The sequence below is a fragment of the Artibeus jamaicensis genome, unplaced genomic scaffold, assembly GCF_021234435.1.
Source record: "Artibeus jamaicensis isolate MK-2021 breed Jamaican fruit bat unplaced genomic scaffold, CSHL_Jam_final contig_3290, whole genome shotgun sequence".
Classification (NCBI taxonomy): Eukaryota; Metazoa; Chordata; class Mammalia; order Chiroptera; family Phyllostomidae; genus Artibeus; species Artibeus jamaicensis.
Genome location: NW_026521779.1, coordinates 859,285 through 875,433, shown reverse-complemented (window position 1 = coordinate 875,433; position 16,149 = coordinate 859,285). Strand labels below are relative to the sequence as shown.

The 16,149-nt window shown below is 46.3% G+C and overlaps 1 non-coding gene across 1 annotated transcript; it reads left to right on the top strand.

Annotated features, from left to right (window-relative positions):
• Window positions 1-332: 332 nt before the first annotated feature.
• Window positions 333-439, top strand: LOC119049713 (U6 spliceosomal RNA). The gene has a single exon (XR_005082584.2). It is a non-coding gene; the product is annotated as a U6 spliceosomal RNA (small nuclear RNA).
• Window positions 440-16,149: the final 15,710 nt, after the last annotated feature.

Sequence of the window (16,149 nt, the reverse complement as noted above, 5' to 3'; positions counted from 1 at the left end):
CCCAGGCATGTGCCCTGACTGGGAATTGAACCACGATACTCTGGTTCACAGGCCTGCGCTCAATCCACTGAGCTATGCCAGCCAGGGCTCCCCTCTTTCTAAAAATCAAGAAGCATGCCCTCAGGTGAGGATTAAAAAAAGAAAAGAAAAGAAATTGGACACCACCCTTTCTCTAGAGAGGAATTTAAAAGTAGCCAATATAGCAAAGTCTAATGCCCTATTTCTTTCTTTTAACATTCAATGTAATTGTATCCAGTGACTTTTTAAAACAATGCTTGTTTTCATCTTTTTCAAAGAAACAAACGAAAATGAATTTAAAAAGAAAACTTCGCCTGCTCGCTTCAGCAGCACATATACTAAAATTGGAACAATACAGAGAAGATCAGCACAGCCCCTGTGCAAGGACGTCACGCGAATTCGTGACGCGTTCCGTATTTTTAAGAGGCATGGGATATTAAATCCTACTTTACTAATCGGTTATTTGCCACTGGCCAGGATTCTGAAAACTGTAAGTCTTATTACCCCAATGTGAAATAATGTCAGAAATCATCCATCACTATGGATCTTCATACATTTAAAATTATCGCAATAAATATGTAACCTTCACTTAAAAAAAAAAAAAACCACTTTGCTTATTTAACAAAAAAGTGGCCAAGATTTAGTAAACACCTTCGATGCACCCAGCACCACGGGGCAGACCTCCCAGGAACTCCACCACACAGGTGCCACCGCCAGCCAGGAACCCTGGGGCCCAGTGACAGCCCCAGGGCCTCCCGGACTCTGGCCGGCCCAGGGCTCACCCGGGATCAATTTCAGATGCAGATTCTATCAACAACTCAGCAGAGCTGCATGGTGCCTAACCCTGCATCCCAGAGGGCCCAGCGGGTCCCAGATCTGCACCTGGATGGGAGGCAGGGGTTCAGGGGGCTCTGGGGGCTCTGGGGGCTGGGAGGAGCTGGCCCTCTCACTTGGCTCAGTCAGTCCTGCCTCCTCCATCAGCCAGGCTTGGCCTTGCCAGAGGGGCTCGGATAGGCCAAGGGCCCTTGCCTGTCTGTCACTGTGAAGACAGCGGGGTTGAGACATCCTAGAATAGAATCTCCCTCACTTGCCCTCTGCCACTAAGGGGCCTCTGGGCCTGTACGCTAACATTTTGAAAAGAATTAAAAGATTAATAAGTAAGACCGGTGCCAAGCATTTGATGTCCCAGAGCTGCATGTGGCATTACTCTGTGGGTCATTTGCTCAGTAATTTGTTCAATGTCAAATCCACCCTTTGCCTCAGGAACCTGGTCCTGATCTTCCTGCCTACTTAGTGGGTGGGGCAGCACTGAATTAAAGCTATCCCAACTGGAGAGGAGTTGGCACTTGACCCTGGAGTGACATCTCTATGCATCTCTGCAAACACCTACATGGTGAAGGGAAAAGGAACATCCAGGGGAATAAACTCAGCTCTCAGAGGGCTGGAACTGGGAGCCATCCTGCAGCCTGGGCTCCAGGTGTTCCGGGGGGCCTAGGGGCCTGTGTGGGGAGTGAAGGGCCAGCGTCAGCCACAGGCACCTCACCCTTCCCCCAAAAGGGATCTAAGACTGTCCGGGAAAGAGTCTGTGTTGAAAATGGCAAGGTGGCCCTGAAGTTGTGGACTTCGAACAGAGAACTGGGACCCATCTAAAGACCTGGTGGAGACCCCCCCACCCCAGCGCACCTTTGTTTGGGTGCAAGGAGGGGCGCAGGTATCAGCCCCACTCTTGTGGGTTGAGCCACATGAGGTAGCACCGCCGAGAAGGTGCGCGGTGCTCCAGTATACGTTCTAGTCTAGCTCCTTCTCCAGGATCAGTCTCTCAGGACCCCCCAAAGCAGGGCCCCTGCAGAGGGGCAGGGGAGCCCAGGCCACGTGCCTTCCTCCTGCGCCCCGGGGTCCCCACAGCACGCGTCCTGGGAAGCTGTCAGCAGCACAGCCCGAGGGAGGAGGAGAGGGATCCTGCCGCCAGTCTTTCTCACTCTTGAGAAACAAAAGCCACCCGGAGAGAGTGGGCTCTGTGCAAAATAAAAGCAAGGGAGGGGTGGTCTGTGTGTCCAGCGCTGCCCCTGCTTTGCATGGGGCACAGGGAGGGGAGAATATTAAATATTAAACGGAGCAAGCGGTTTCCTAAGACGATGTCATTCTTCTCAACAGCCTAAACCCCATCTGCCATCTCCCTTGTTCCAACGCATTCACGCTGCATTGAGCACAGAAAACAAGGCCCCGCCACGGGGCTTCGGGAACTTCCGCGTCGTGGGACCCCGGAGCCGGAGGCGCTGGGGGAGGGGATGCACGCTTCCCAGCCCCGTCACCTGTGCAGTCTACCTGGGTCTCAGAGTCGGAAGAGGAGGCTGTAGACTCGAGTGCAGGGGTCGGGAGGACGTAAAAAAGTAGAATCTGAGCCAGGGCAGACGCTGTAATCACGGGGGAAAGGTCCCCTGTCCAGAGCAGGTGGCTTAGGCACCGAGTGTACAAAGGGGCTGAGGGCAGTTGAAAGAAAATGTCATTTTAAGAAGGAAAGAAGTCTATGCTGGAAGTCGGGGCTCTGTCTCCCCACACCACCCTCGTCCCCGCCCCGCAGCCAAGAGAAACTGTCCAGAAAGAGGAAGCGGTTTTTAGAGACAGAAACAAGTAAAATCTGGAAATAAACTGCCCATTCCCACAGGAAAGCTATTCGTAGTGAGCATACGCGGAGACCACACGTTCCCACCTCGGCTCCCGGAGCTAATGTTACAGCGGGAACATGAAGATCGAACCCTGGGCAGGACCCCGTGCCCGGCATCCCACCTCTGGAAGCCCCGCTCACTCACCTGTGTCGCATGGGCTCTGGGGCTCCCCCGGCGTGGCTAGTGCGCAGCGCAACAGATCCTCCAGGTGTCCCGCGGGTCCCACCTCGTCAGCACCCCGGGGGCCAAGCCGGCTGAAGGCCACGCACCCATGGCCGGCCCAATGCAATGGAGAAAGGGGCCCCGAGAGAGGAGAGAGAGGGGGGAATGCCAGAAGAAGCCCTGTATGGAGCTGAAGTCTCCCCACAAAGGCAGGCACGGATCGGGGCTGCTGTGCCAGCTGCCAAGGGGGGAAAGAGGAGGAGGTTTCCCTGATGCTGGCAGGAGGGAGGGCAGGAAAAGCGGCTCAAAAGCTCCTGATCACTTCCAGCGACGTGCTACACAGGGATCCACCTTGGGGAGGTCCATCAAGCCAAGGGCATGAGCCTCCGCTGCTGGTGGGGCGGGGAGAGGGGTGAGGGGTGGAAAGAAATCAATTTCTCCCTCTCTTCTCTGTGCCCCTTACACTGCCCCGCGACTGCCCAGCACGGGCAGCACTCTGCTCTCTGGAAGATGCTGTTGTTATTCCCCAGCCCACCTCCTTCCGGACCGGCTTCTCCTAAGGAACAGGGGGAAAGTGGTAACACCTGGGCTCTCCCTCCTCCACCTTGGGGGTCTGCAGGGGGGGCGGCATGTGTAACCGGCCTGGTGGAGTGGGATCAGTCATGCTTGTCATTTAACCAGCCCCCTCCACCAGATGGAAACCTAAGTTATTGATGCCCTAACAAAAAAAACCATCATTAGAGGACAGCTGCCAACCCCTTTCTGAATGTTTCTATCCATTCTCAAAACAGGTCCCCTCACCCCAACCTCCTTCCTTCAGGCAAAGGGGTTGTAGTATTTGAACAGAAAGGTTGGGAAAAGGGAAATTGAGTCATCGATGAAAAAAGGCAATTGGTTGCAAGTTCGTTGGTCTGTTTGCCGCTTGTGTAGGTGCAGGATCCACAAACTGGGGTGACCCGTGTCTCTTTTCATGGGGGCCCCCTTCGAAAGACAGGCCTCCCAAGCAGCATCTAGAGCACGGAGGCCCCGTACTCTTCCCAGAATGGAGACAAAGTGGGGGGATCTATCTCACTGAGGAAAGCAGCATTATCTGTTTGCTTTTTATTAAGGGTAATTGACATATAACATTATATTAGTTTCAGGTGTATGACATAATGATTCAACATTTGTATATACTGCCAAATGATCACCAGAATAAGTCTAAGAAACTGGCATTGTTTAAACAAGGAGAATCGAACTTGGACTGGGTACTAGGGGATCTTAAGGAATTTGCGTTAATTTTGTAAGGACTGTTGGTAATATTTTGATTGTGGTTTTTTAAGTCCTTATCTGTTAGAGAGATGCATATTGTAGTTTTTATGGGTGAGGCAATATGATGTTCCGGGAAACAACCAAAATATCCATAGACAGATAAGTGGATAAATAAAATGTGGCCAGTCCATACAATGGAATATTATATAGTCATAGAAAGAAACCAAGTCCTGGTATGTGCTACCAGATGGATGAACCTCGAAAGTATTATGCCGAACGAAAGAAGCCAGACACGAAAGGTTGAGTAGCATGTAATTCCATTGCTAAGAAATGTCCAGGACAGGCAAACCCATGGAAACACAGATCAGTCGGGGGGCAGGGAGGAGTGACCGCTAGTGAGGACAGGTCCTCCTTTTGGAGTGATGGAAATGTCCTGGAACTAGAGAGAGGTGATGGTGCACAATGATCTGAATGTACTAAAAAGGGGGCTTAATTTCATGCGGTGCAAATCGAACCCCAGTGAAGAATAAACAACAAAAAGGGAGGAAAAGGGAAGGAGAACAGAAGGGCACTGAGTGAGGGAGCTGGAGGATGGGGACCTGAGGGCCCGCTGTATGTTTCATTGATTCTTCTCTCTTCCTTGTGTGTGCTCGGAATGTTGTTTTTTTTTAAGAGATGGGGTGGGTGGAATAAGAACGCAAGGGGGGAGGGGCTTCTCTGTGGGTGAGAGCACCCCCAGGTCAGCACTAGAGGAGCCCCTGGCCTGAGAAATAAAAGAAACTGAGGGCACCAAGCCCTGGGGTCCCGTGGCCTGGCAGACAGTGTTAAAAAGGTGGGGGGTGGGGAAGAACATTTGCTTTTATATGTGCTAAAACCACTTCTGGACAGATGAATGAAAATAATCACAAGGGCTCTCTGTGGGATGGGGGACCAGCCCAAGGGGACAAAGATAGAGGGAGCTTTCTCTGCTGACCTTTTTATGTTTAAGGGTTTTTTAAACGCGTGTGTACAGTACAGATTAAATTATGAAATTGAAATCTGAGATGTTGTTTGTCTAGAGAAGGCATGCCTTTTTCTGAAAAGGGCCAGATATCTTAGGTTTCGTGAGTCATGCGATCGCTACAACATCCCCTCAGTTCTGCCCCTGTCCGGGTACCAGAAACAACCGCTGGCAGGTGGGTTTGGCTGTGTGCCCGGAAAACTGTTGGAGGCATGTGGCCCCGGCTACAGTGTGCTGACTGCTGGTGTGCACAGATTTCCCAGCACCCGCTACATGTCGAATGTTTTTCTTAATTCTGGGCTCTGCTGCTGACAAGCGGTGTGACCTTGGGCAGGTCACTTAAGCCTCCATGTCCTCCAGTCCAAAACTGGGAAGGCTGTTTTGAGTGTAAAATGAGATATCTGATATTAAAGTGCATCATACTCTCTAAAATGCTACCCAATGTAAGATGTTATTGTTATGCCAAGAGTCATAAGCCTATACGATTAGCATGGAATTTTCTTGTTTCTAAATCACGTGACTTGTAATGAATCACTTCACGATGAACATAAATAGCCACTGCATAAGGAAAAAAGCCCTTTGTTCCTCATGCGCATGAGACCATCCTGAGTCAGCCACCTTTTAAACTCTTGTGCCTTTTGCAAGGTTTGATGATCATGAACAAGTTGGACAATTGGTCCCAGTTACTCATCCTCCCTGTATCCCTCTTTGTCATTGTTCTCCAAATGCAGACTTGAATCCTCACTCTTTCTTGTGACACCGAGAGGCCATCTCACCTCTCTGACCCTCCGTGGCTGCCACTGTAAAGTGCAGTAACAAGAGCACCTACCAGAAAAGGTTATGGCAAAGATTAATTCAAAAGTGTGGATTGAGAACGTAACATGGGCTGGGTTGCAGCAAGCCTGCACCACTATCTGTTAGCTTCCGCTGTCACTGTCACCATCATCATCTTCGCTTCTTGGGAAATTCCAGAGCAATAGTGAATGATGGAGGTCTTGGTGCCAGCCAGCCTGTGCTGGAACTCTTGCTCTAGTACTCACTGGCTCTGTGACCTCGAGGAAGTCACTTAACCTCTCTGTACCTCGACCTTCTTGTCTGCTGGATGGGGATGATGACAGGATTTACATTACAAGGCTATTGGAAAGTTAACAGCTCCAAAGCACTTGGAACAGTGCCTGACACACAGTACATGCTATGTAAATATTAGTTGTTGTTGTTGTTAATATCCGTCAGGGTCCATTCGGAAAACAGAGGGCATGCTCAAACTGGGTAACGTGAGAAGCGTTTAGTAAAATGTACTCACAACAAGAGCAGGGTCAATGGGATAATGCAGCATCTCCGGGACAGGGCTGGTGACAGCAGGGAGCTGTTCCCACCCAGTCCCAAACAGGCAAAGAGGTGGAGCTGCTTCCAGACCTGGAGACAGAGACGGGACAGGGCAGCGAGCAACCTGAGGAGCTGTGGCCTTCAGTAGGTGGATGCACACATGCAGGGCAACCTAGAATAGAGGAAGCCAAGAAATACATTCCCCAGCTTTACTCTTCTTTCAGCTTTCATCTGTGAGTGCCTCCAAGTGGCTGAACTAACTGGAAGCCAGGTGTAATGGCTTGATGTCAACATAATTGGGCCACAGGGGGTGCCCAGACACTTGGCCAAATGTTATTCTGGGTTTGTCTGTGAAGGTGTTTTCAGATAAGATTAATTTTTAAATCAGTGGGCTTTGGGTAAAGCAGGTTGCCCTCCATAGTGTGGTGGGCCTCGTATAATCAGTTGATGGCAGGGCTAGAACAAAAGATTGAGCTCCCTGACTCAGAGAGACTTTCTCCAAGAGAAGTCTTTGGACTTGAACTGGAACATTGGTTTTTCTTGCCTTCAGAATCAAACTGAAACATTGGCTCTTCCTCGGTCTCTCAAACCTGCCAGGCTTTGGACTGGAACTACACCATCAACATTCCCAGATCTCTGGTTTCCCAGGTCATCTTTAAAATTCTGGACTTGCTGGCCTCCATAATTGCATGAGCTAATTCCTTATACTAAATCTCTTTCTATATACGCATGTCCTATTGGTTGTTTCTCTGGAAAACCCTGACTAATAAATACATCAGGAGACAAGAGAGCCCAGTGATGTCATCCTTATAGGTCAGTCTCCAAGGGAGCAGAGCAGGATGGAGAGTGGGGGAGGGTGGGACTGGACGGCTAATGGACTTTACCCCTTTTCCTTTAGTCAGTTCTCAGTTGTCAGAGCATCATCAGTTACTGTCTGAATCCCTGAGATCTGGATCATTTTTCTCAGCAGTCTGCTTGACCTGATTTTTTCTTCTCCAGATACCAAAGGAAACAGATACACAAGGGAAAAATAGATTCTGCCAGAAATCCCCAGTAAATCTTAAGGACCCTTCTACCTATACATTTACTTCCCCAGCGACATCTGTTTTTGAGCTAGTTTGCCCAAAAGAAGAGGGTCATTATGTTCTCCTGATTATATTTATCTTGCCCAAATGAGCAGACACCTGGCTGAACTTACACTGACCTCCAGGGTGGTGGAGACGGCTCTCTGAGCCCAACAGCTGATGCTGCACACACAGGGCACTGCTGGGAAATGCGACACGGTCCACCATGTGCTCAGTGAACACCTTTACCATCTGCCCAGCGAAAGAATTGCTGCTTCTATATCCTGGGCAAAGCCCAATTACCTGGTAACAGAGAGGGGTGAGCAACCAAGAGGAAGAAAAGCAACAGATGTGAAGTAAAATCCTCATCCCTGGCCTATGTGAGCCAATCATCTAAACCAAGGAAGAACACGCAGTGAAAGTATTCGTGCTCTCAAATCCACTCTGCCTGTGCTCACACCTCAACTTTGCCACTGCCTACTTCCACTGCTGCTTTAGCATCCTAGGGCAGCCAGAACAAAATGCTACGGACTGCTTGGCTTAAACTACATGGATGTGTTTGCCCACGGTGCTGGAGACTAGAAGTCTGAAATCAAGGTGTTGGTGGGTTGGTTCCTTCTAAGGGCTGTGAGGGAAGGATCTGCTCGAGGCTTCTCTCCTTGGCTTGTAGACAGCTGTTTTCATGGTGACAGGATGTTCTTCTGGTGTGTCTGTGTCCAGATTTCCCCTTCCTTTAAGGACACCGGTCATATTGGATTCGAGCCCACCCTAGTGACCTAATTTTAACTACAGTTGACCTTTGGACAACACAGGTTCGAACCACATGGGTTCACTTTTACTCCACTTATAAGTGGGCCCACACAGTTCAAACCAGCCTTGTTCAAACATCAGTTGTACTTTTGGTCTGAGGCTGGGAATCTCCATATGCAGAGGGCTCACTTAAGTTATACACGGATTTTTGACTTCACGAGTGGTTGGAAGCCTTAAACCCCTTATTGTTCAAGAGTAGCCTACAATTACATTTGCAGTGACCCTTTTTCCAAATAAAGTAACATTCTGAACTTAAGACTTCAACATAAGTCCTATATTTGAGGGTACTATAGACTGAGTGTTCATACTTCCCCCAAATTTACATGTTGAGATCCTAACCCCCAATGTGATGGTAGAGGAGGTACAGCCTTCGGCGGGTGATTGGGTCATGACGGTGGAGCCCCATGAATGAAATCAGTGCTCTTACAAAAGGGACCCCAAAGAGCTCCCTTGTCCCTTCCACCATTTGAGGACACAGCAAGGAGACGTCATCTATGAACAAGGAAGTGAGTCCTCACCAGACACCAGATATGTGGGCACCTTGATCTCGGACTTTCAGTCTCCAGAATGGTGAAATACAGATGTCTATTGCTGATAATCCTATGGCATTCTGTTATATTGGCCTGAGCAGACAAAGATAGGGGAAACACATTCGACCCATCATCACAACCTCAGTTTCTCCCTCATGAAATAGTTTAAGAATCTTGAATGGGCTGATCATCTTGATAAAAATGATTATAAATAAGTAAGCCCTTTAAATAGTGTTTATCGTAGGGTGGTCCTCAAAAAATGCTGGGCTAGCAAAAGACATTCTAAAGGCTCACAGATGCAGTCTGATGGTGGGAGGGACATGGAGAAAAGCCTGCCAATTAGAGACAACACTTTACAATCAGCTTTACTGAGGTGTATATTACCTACGATACAATGCACCCTTCTTAAGTATACAGTGTGGTGAGTTTGGACTGAGGTACACACCAGGTAACCACTTCCACCATCAAGATCCAGAGCATTTCTCCAAAAGTCCATTGTACCCCTTGCAGTGAGCCCCTCCATCCCTGCCCCTAGAGATCTATTTGCTGTCACCATACATTAAATTCACATAATCTATAATTCCACAGAAACAAATGCATGATGCCCTCTTTTGTGTCCAGCGCCTTTCACTCAACATAATGCTTTTGAGATTCATCGATGCTGGTCTATTTATTAGTTTCTCTCCCTTTGTATTATATGCATTGTATGAATGGACCACAGTTTGTCCCCTCACCTATTGATAGACATCTGGTTTGTTGCTGGTGTTTGACAATTATGAACAAACCTGCTGTGAACACTCATGTACAAGCCTTGTGTGGACATGTATTTTCATTTATCCTCAGTAAACAGGAGTGGAATTGCCAGAACATCAGGTGAGTGTTGGTTTAACTCTGTAAGAAGCTACCAGATTGCCCTAGCTGGGTGGCTCAGTTGGTTAGAGTATTGTCCTGTACACCAAAAGGTTTTGGGTTCAATCCCCGGCCAGGGCATATACCTAGGTTGCTGTTTCCATTTCAAGTCGGGGCAAGTACAGGAGGTAAAACGATTGATGTTTCTCTTTCACATCAATGTCTCTCTCTCTCTCTTGCTCTCTCTCTCTATCTCTATATCTCTGTCTCTCTCCCAAACAGACATTAATTTATGCTGCAATGGGTATAAACATTGTCATAAACTTTTGAGAGAGCAAAGTTATATTCATCTTATTAATACTCATATTTAAAATTTAAACATGATGCTATTCTTTATTTGGAGTTTTTTGGAAGTATGTAGCAGAACCTAACTAAAGGTAATCTAAGCAGAATGATGATGGTGGTGGTGGTGATGATAAAAGGGAAAGGATATGTCATACCTCAAGTAATACAAGGTCAAGCATCAAACACACTTCTCACAGGAGCTAGGACTGGTCATCACAAAGTCATCAGAGCCTGGTGCTCTTCAGTGTCTAAACATTGGCTTCAATTTTCCCACTCTGTGTCCACATAAATGTTTATGCTCAGATATTCATTGAACACCTTACCATGTGATGGTGAAATATATATTGTGGTCAGGCTCGTGAGACACAGGCCGGGTTCTGCTTCTTTCTGCGGTGCACTGTTGGATAGGGAACATGTTCATGTGGCAGTGGCGAATGTAGCCCAGCCCCTGATCTGGAAAACAGGCAGGGAGTGAGTCGGCACACAGGAACAGAGACCATGGATCAGTTTGCCCGTGGGGAATCAGGCCTGCATTATACCTAGGCTGCTTTGAGGCTTGCTTTTTGCTAAAACTCCCTTACCCTGAATTGAGGCAGAAATGTTTACTGCATATCTTTAAAGTAACTTCCTAGAGTCTGTGCTAAACCTCCCAAGTGTGGAGTATTATAACCAGTTTTCCCCTTGCACCTGCAACATCCTTTTCTGTGAAGTAATTAGCAATATTCTTTCCTTTGTTATCTGTAAAACGTAATCACCTAAAGCGAACCTGTGCATAGTAAATGAGGACCATCCTCCATTTAATGTACCCAGAAAAGCAATAAAAGCCTGTCCAGGCAGGGGTCAGGGCCCTCTCTCTCTCTTAGAGAGTGGCTACGCCATCCCGTTTTCTCCACAGGACTTCTGCAGTCCCTGTGAATTTGTTCACTGCAGCCACCACATATGGACCCCACTGGCCAGAGTCCGCATCACTCTTGGGCAATGTTTTTAATTCTCTGAGTCTCAGTTTTCTTATTTGTCAAATGGAATGATTGCGGGACTTGAATTACAGGTCTGGTGTGAGAAATGAGATAATAAATGCATAGTGCCTAAAAGACAGTAAACACTCAAAATATGGCTGGTTATTATTATTTTCTTGCATTTATTATGTTGGAAAGAAATTAAGAGTGATCCCCTTATCATTGTGCTTTCAATCAAGAGACAATTCTAAGTTAAACCACAGAAACTTTAGTCCCAATTCAAAAGGAGAACAAAGGGTCTGAAATAGCCAGTTGGGGTGAGATGCTCTTTCCAATCCAGACAATTGTGGCTGGGGGAAGGGAGGAGCAATCACATGGTACAGACATGGCTTTCTGGCCCATTTCTTTGGGTGGGAGAAGAATTCCCAAAGAGATGGGTAGAGAAAGGTCTACTGCATTGTGGACAAATAGACACTGCAAAAGGTGTTCATTATAACAACGCTTATCTCAACTCTTCATTTCCAACATTAACTCTGACCTAGAAAGACAGTTGCACAAATCTTCAGGACAGCCTTGTGTCAGTTACCTATCACCAAGATAATACTGTGTAACAAATATGTCGGTGGCATAAAAACAGTAAGTGTGTTGCTTGTATGTCTGGAGTCAGTTGAGAATCATATAGTTTTGCTGGTCTTGGCTAGACTTGGTCATGAGTCCAGTGGTTGGTTGGCTGACCCTTGGATGACACGGGCAACTTGGTTACACTCCATATGTCTCTCATCCTGCTGCAGTCTAGCCCAGGTGTGTTCTCATGGTGATGGTCGTGGTGCAAGGGCGAGTCAGCCCAGTAGCGTAGGCACCTTTCAAGCACTTTCTTACCAACATTCCATGGACCCAAAGAGAGTCACATGGACAAACCTACAGTCAAAGTGCTACCATGCTACAAAGTTAATAGCAAAGGGGTATATACAGGAAGGAGTGAAGAAGTGAACAATTTTGGCAATCGACCACAAGCATCACTGGTAAGAGCAAAAAAAATCTGAAGTAACTGAAATGCCCATCAACAGAAAATAAATAAATTATGCTACAATTTGGAATGGCATTTGTATCAGTTTCCTATTGCTACTGTAATAAATTACCACAAACTCTGTGCCTTAAAAACATAAAAATATTGTCTGAAATGGGTTCCACTGATCTGAAACCAAAGTGGAGGCAAAGCTGTGGATGGTGTAGAACAGAATGTATTTTTTTATGCTTTCCAGCTTCTGAAAAGGCATTCCTTGCATTTCTTGGCTCATGGCCTCCTCTTCCTCCATTTTCACATCACTTTCTGTCTCTGATCTCCTTTCCCTTCTTATAAAGACCTCTATGATTATATCAGATGCACCTGGATAATCCAAGCTAATCTCTCCATCTCAATATCCTTAATTTAATCAGACCTGCAAAATCCCTTTTACCATAAAAGGTAACATTCACAGGTTCCAGGGATTCAGACAGGTTACCGTAGCACCCTCGTCAATCACAAATAAATGCATTAAAATCACAAGCTATCTAGTGACTCTTAATAAATAAAGCAGATAGCAGAACAGTAGATACAATACATTCTAACTTTCAGAATTAACATTGGCATATACATATTCATAGACATAGGTTTGAAGAGATTCTTTTTTTTTAACATTTTTTAAATATTTTATTTATTTATTTTTAGAGAGGGGGAAGGGAGGGACAAAGAGAGGGAGAGAAACATCACTGTGTGGTTGCCTCTGTGCGCCCCCTACTGGGGACCTGGCCTGCAACCCAGGCATGGGTCCTGACTGGGAATTGAACCTGCAACCCTTTGGTTCGTAGGCTGGCACTCAATCCACGGAACTACACCAGCTGGGGCTGAAGGGATTCTTTACAAATCACTGATACTGATGAGCTCTCAAGGAAAATGAAGATCTTCATTTTCTTTTTTTTTTTTTTTTTTTTTGCATTTCTGAAGTGTACTTTTTCCTTCAAGGTGTACAACTTCCACAGCTGTAAAAAAATGCAAAGGAAGATGAAATAGGACTATTTTCTTCAGCTTTAGTCAATGTTGTCTTTAGCCATCGAAGGTCAAGATTGTAAGTCTTTGCTGTTATCAAAAAGAATGTAAGAGATAACATGTGTTGGTAAGAATGTGAAGAAAGAGAACAGTTGTGTACTGTTGGTGGGAATGTAAGTGTAGCCATTATGGAAATGAGTATGGAGGTTCCTCAAATAATTAAGAATAGAATTACTGTATGACCCAGCCCATGTCTAGGTCATAACCAAAGGAGAAAAAATCTGGATCTTGAAGAGATAGATATCTGCACTCTCGTGTTCACTGCAGCATTATTCACAATGCGGAAACAATCTAAGTGTCTAATGACAGACGAATGGATAAAGAAGGTATGACAGTAAGTAAGTGGACTGAAACCTGGTGACAGTAACACTGAGCTATAAGTTTTGTTCTGAAAGCTTTAGAAAAAGCTTCCCTGATTTAATGTCATTTTTGGAGGCTGTTAAATCAACTGATGAGTATCAAAATGGAAACCTGGGCAAATAGTAAGGGGATAAGAGGATAGATTCAGCAAATAGATTTGGAAATCATGAGAATATAAGTGATAGCTGTGCAAAAAGGCTGGATGAGCTCCCGTAGGAAGTGTGAGGGGAGATAGGAGCAGAGGAAAAGGCAGGCAAATGAGGGGAGATGGGATAAAGGAGCAACCAAGGACAATGAAAGGCAGAGGGAACAGAGCAGCTTCACAAAAGCCATGGGCTGGAAGAGTTCCAAGGCAAGAGCCACTACAGTGCCAAATGGTAAAGATGCTCAAGGAAGTTAGGGCTCAAAATTAGCCCTGGGTTTGAGCAAATATGAAATCACTAGTGACTCGAGCAAGAACAATTGGAGGAATGGTGGGTTGCAAGGCAAGCAGAAGTGGGTTTGGGGTGAAAGGAGAGAGAATGGAGTGGAGTCGTAAAGGGCAGACAGTTCTCAAAACCGTTGGCTGAAAAAATGAATAATCATGCCTGATTGATACAGGTTGTTATGGCAACCAACTAAGACAATGATGGTGAGTGTTCTTTTTTAAAGGACTTTTTAAAATTGAGGTGTAATTTATCTGCAGTCAAATCCAGCCTTCATTAGTGCTCAGTTCTATAAGGTTTGACAAATGCACACAGCCGTGGAACCACCACCAAAATCAAGATGCAGAGCAGTTCCCTCACCCCCATCAATTAACCCCTTCCCGCAGCTTCCGTGCATAATGCTCGTTGCTTGATTTCTGTTCCTATAGTTTCTGCCTTCCCTAGAAAGTCATATAAATGAAAATATACAGCATGTAGTCATTTGAGCCTGGCTTCTTGAGCTCAGCATAAGTGCGTTTGAGATTCATCCATGTTGCTGGGCCTATCGATAGTTTATTCTTTTTCTATTGCCAAATAATATTCTGTTGTGTGTGAAGGCACCTTGAAAAACTTATTATTCTTGGCAAAATAAGTGCAGGCAGGGGGAGGAGTATGTTTTAGTTTGGTCTCCTGCAGAGGGAGAGTCTTGGACACTATGCAGGTGGAAGTCATTTATTGTAGAAGTGATTCCAGGAGAGCGAGGGCAGGGGGCGCAGGGCAAGGTGGGCAGTGAGACAGGGAAGAAAGGCAGCTGGTGTGGAGTGTGTTAAGCAAGTGACCACAGTGGGCAACTAGAACTCAGTCCTGCTGGGGACCTCTGGAAGCAGCATAGAATACAGACCTTAGCATTGTCCAAATGAGGGGTGAGGAAGCTGGGGTATTTGTCTACCACCTCCTACATTCAGTGGTTGATGGCCACTCATGGAGGGCATCCTTTTCCAGGCATTTTTGGTCTGATAGCGTAGATCACTATGGGTTCCCCCAAATGCCAGAGAAAGTTGGCAAATGAGTGCAGATTCAGACCTCTGGAATCTGGGCCAGGATGTGATGACAAAGAGTGAGAGGAAAGGGTGGGGCATGGACAGGCCTTCAGAGTGTACACACAGCTCATAAACTATCTCCTCTTAGTTCTCATCTCTTTCTTGAGCTGTACACATCACATATTTTGTACAGCTATGCAAGATGCTTTGCATGAAGACCTTCTAAATCATCTCTGTCTTCTAATTGGGCTTGTCACTCACAGCTAACATTGCTGTATTTATAGTTATACTCTCACCATATAAGGTCTGAAGGTTTATTTTTGGGCTTGTGAGTCAGGCAGGCATACCCCAAGTATGCACATTGACGTCCTTGTTTATCGGTCTCTTCGGAAAAACAGGGTGTCATTTTCCACTTGCTCCCCTGCCTCGCTGTGCCTGCCTCTGACCATTGCCTAGCAGCTTTCTTGTTTATGTTAATTTTCGGAAATATCCTCCATGAACTTCGTATTATTCCAAATACTCACAAATACATTATTTTACTTAATCTGCATGGTAACACTAGGAGCATGACAGGAACCTCCTTGCCTCTTACGCGTTTTACAGATGAGAAAAGTGAGGCTTCAGCTTATTAAAAATCACTTAGATTTTCACTGAATCCTTTAAGATCACTCTGGTTTGGTTTTGTGTAAGATTTTATTTCTTTTCCTTTTAGAGAGGGGAAAATGGGGAGAAAGAGAGGGAAAGGAACATCAATGTGTGGTTGCCTCTCTCATGCCCCCAACTGGAGACCTGGACTGCAACCCAGGCATGTGCCCTGACTGGGAATCGAACTGGCAACCTTTTGGTCCGCAGCTCAGCACTCAATCCACTGAACTACACCAGCCAGGGACTGGTTTTAAAAAAGCAAAATTTCAAACTGAACTGAACATAAAGAGGGTTACTGGCTGCTATGGACTGAATTGTGCCTCCCTAAAGTTCACATATTGAATCCCTAACCCCCAGTGTGGCTATATTTGGAGATAGGGCTTTTAGAAGGTAGTTAAGATTGAATGAATCATAAAGGTGAGGCCCTAATTTGATAGGACTGGAGTCCTTGTAAATGGAGGAAGAGAGAGATCACCTATCTCCATGTGCAGGAATAGTGGAAAGGCCGTGTGAGGACACAGCAAGAATGAGGCCACCTGAAAGCCAGGAATAGAGCCCTCACCAAAAACCTAATCAACTGGAACCTTGATCTTGGATGTCTAGCCTCTGGAACTGTAAGAAATCCTGCTGTTTAAGT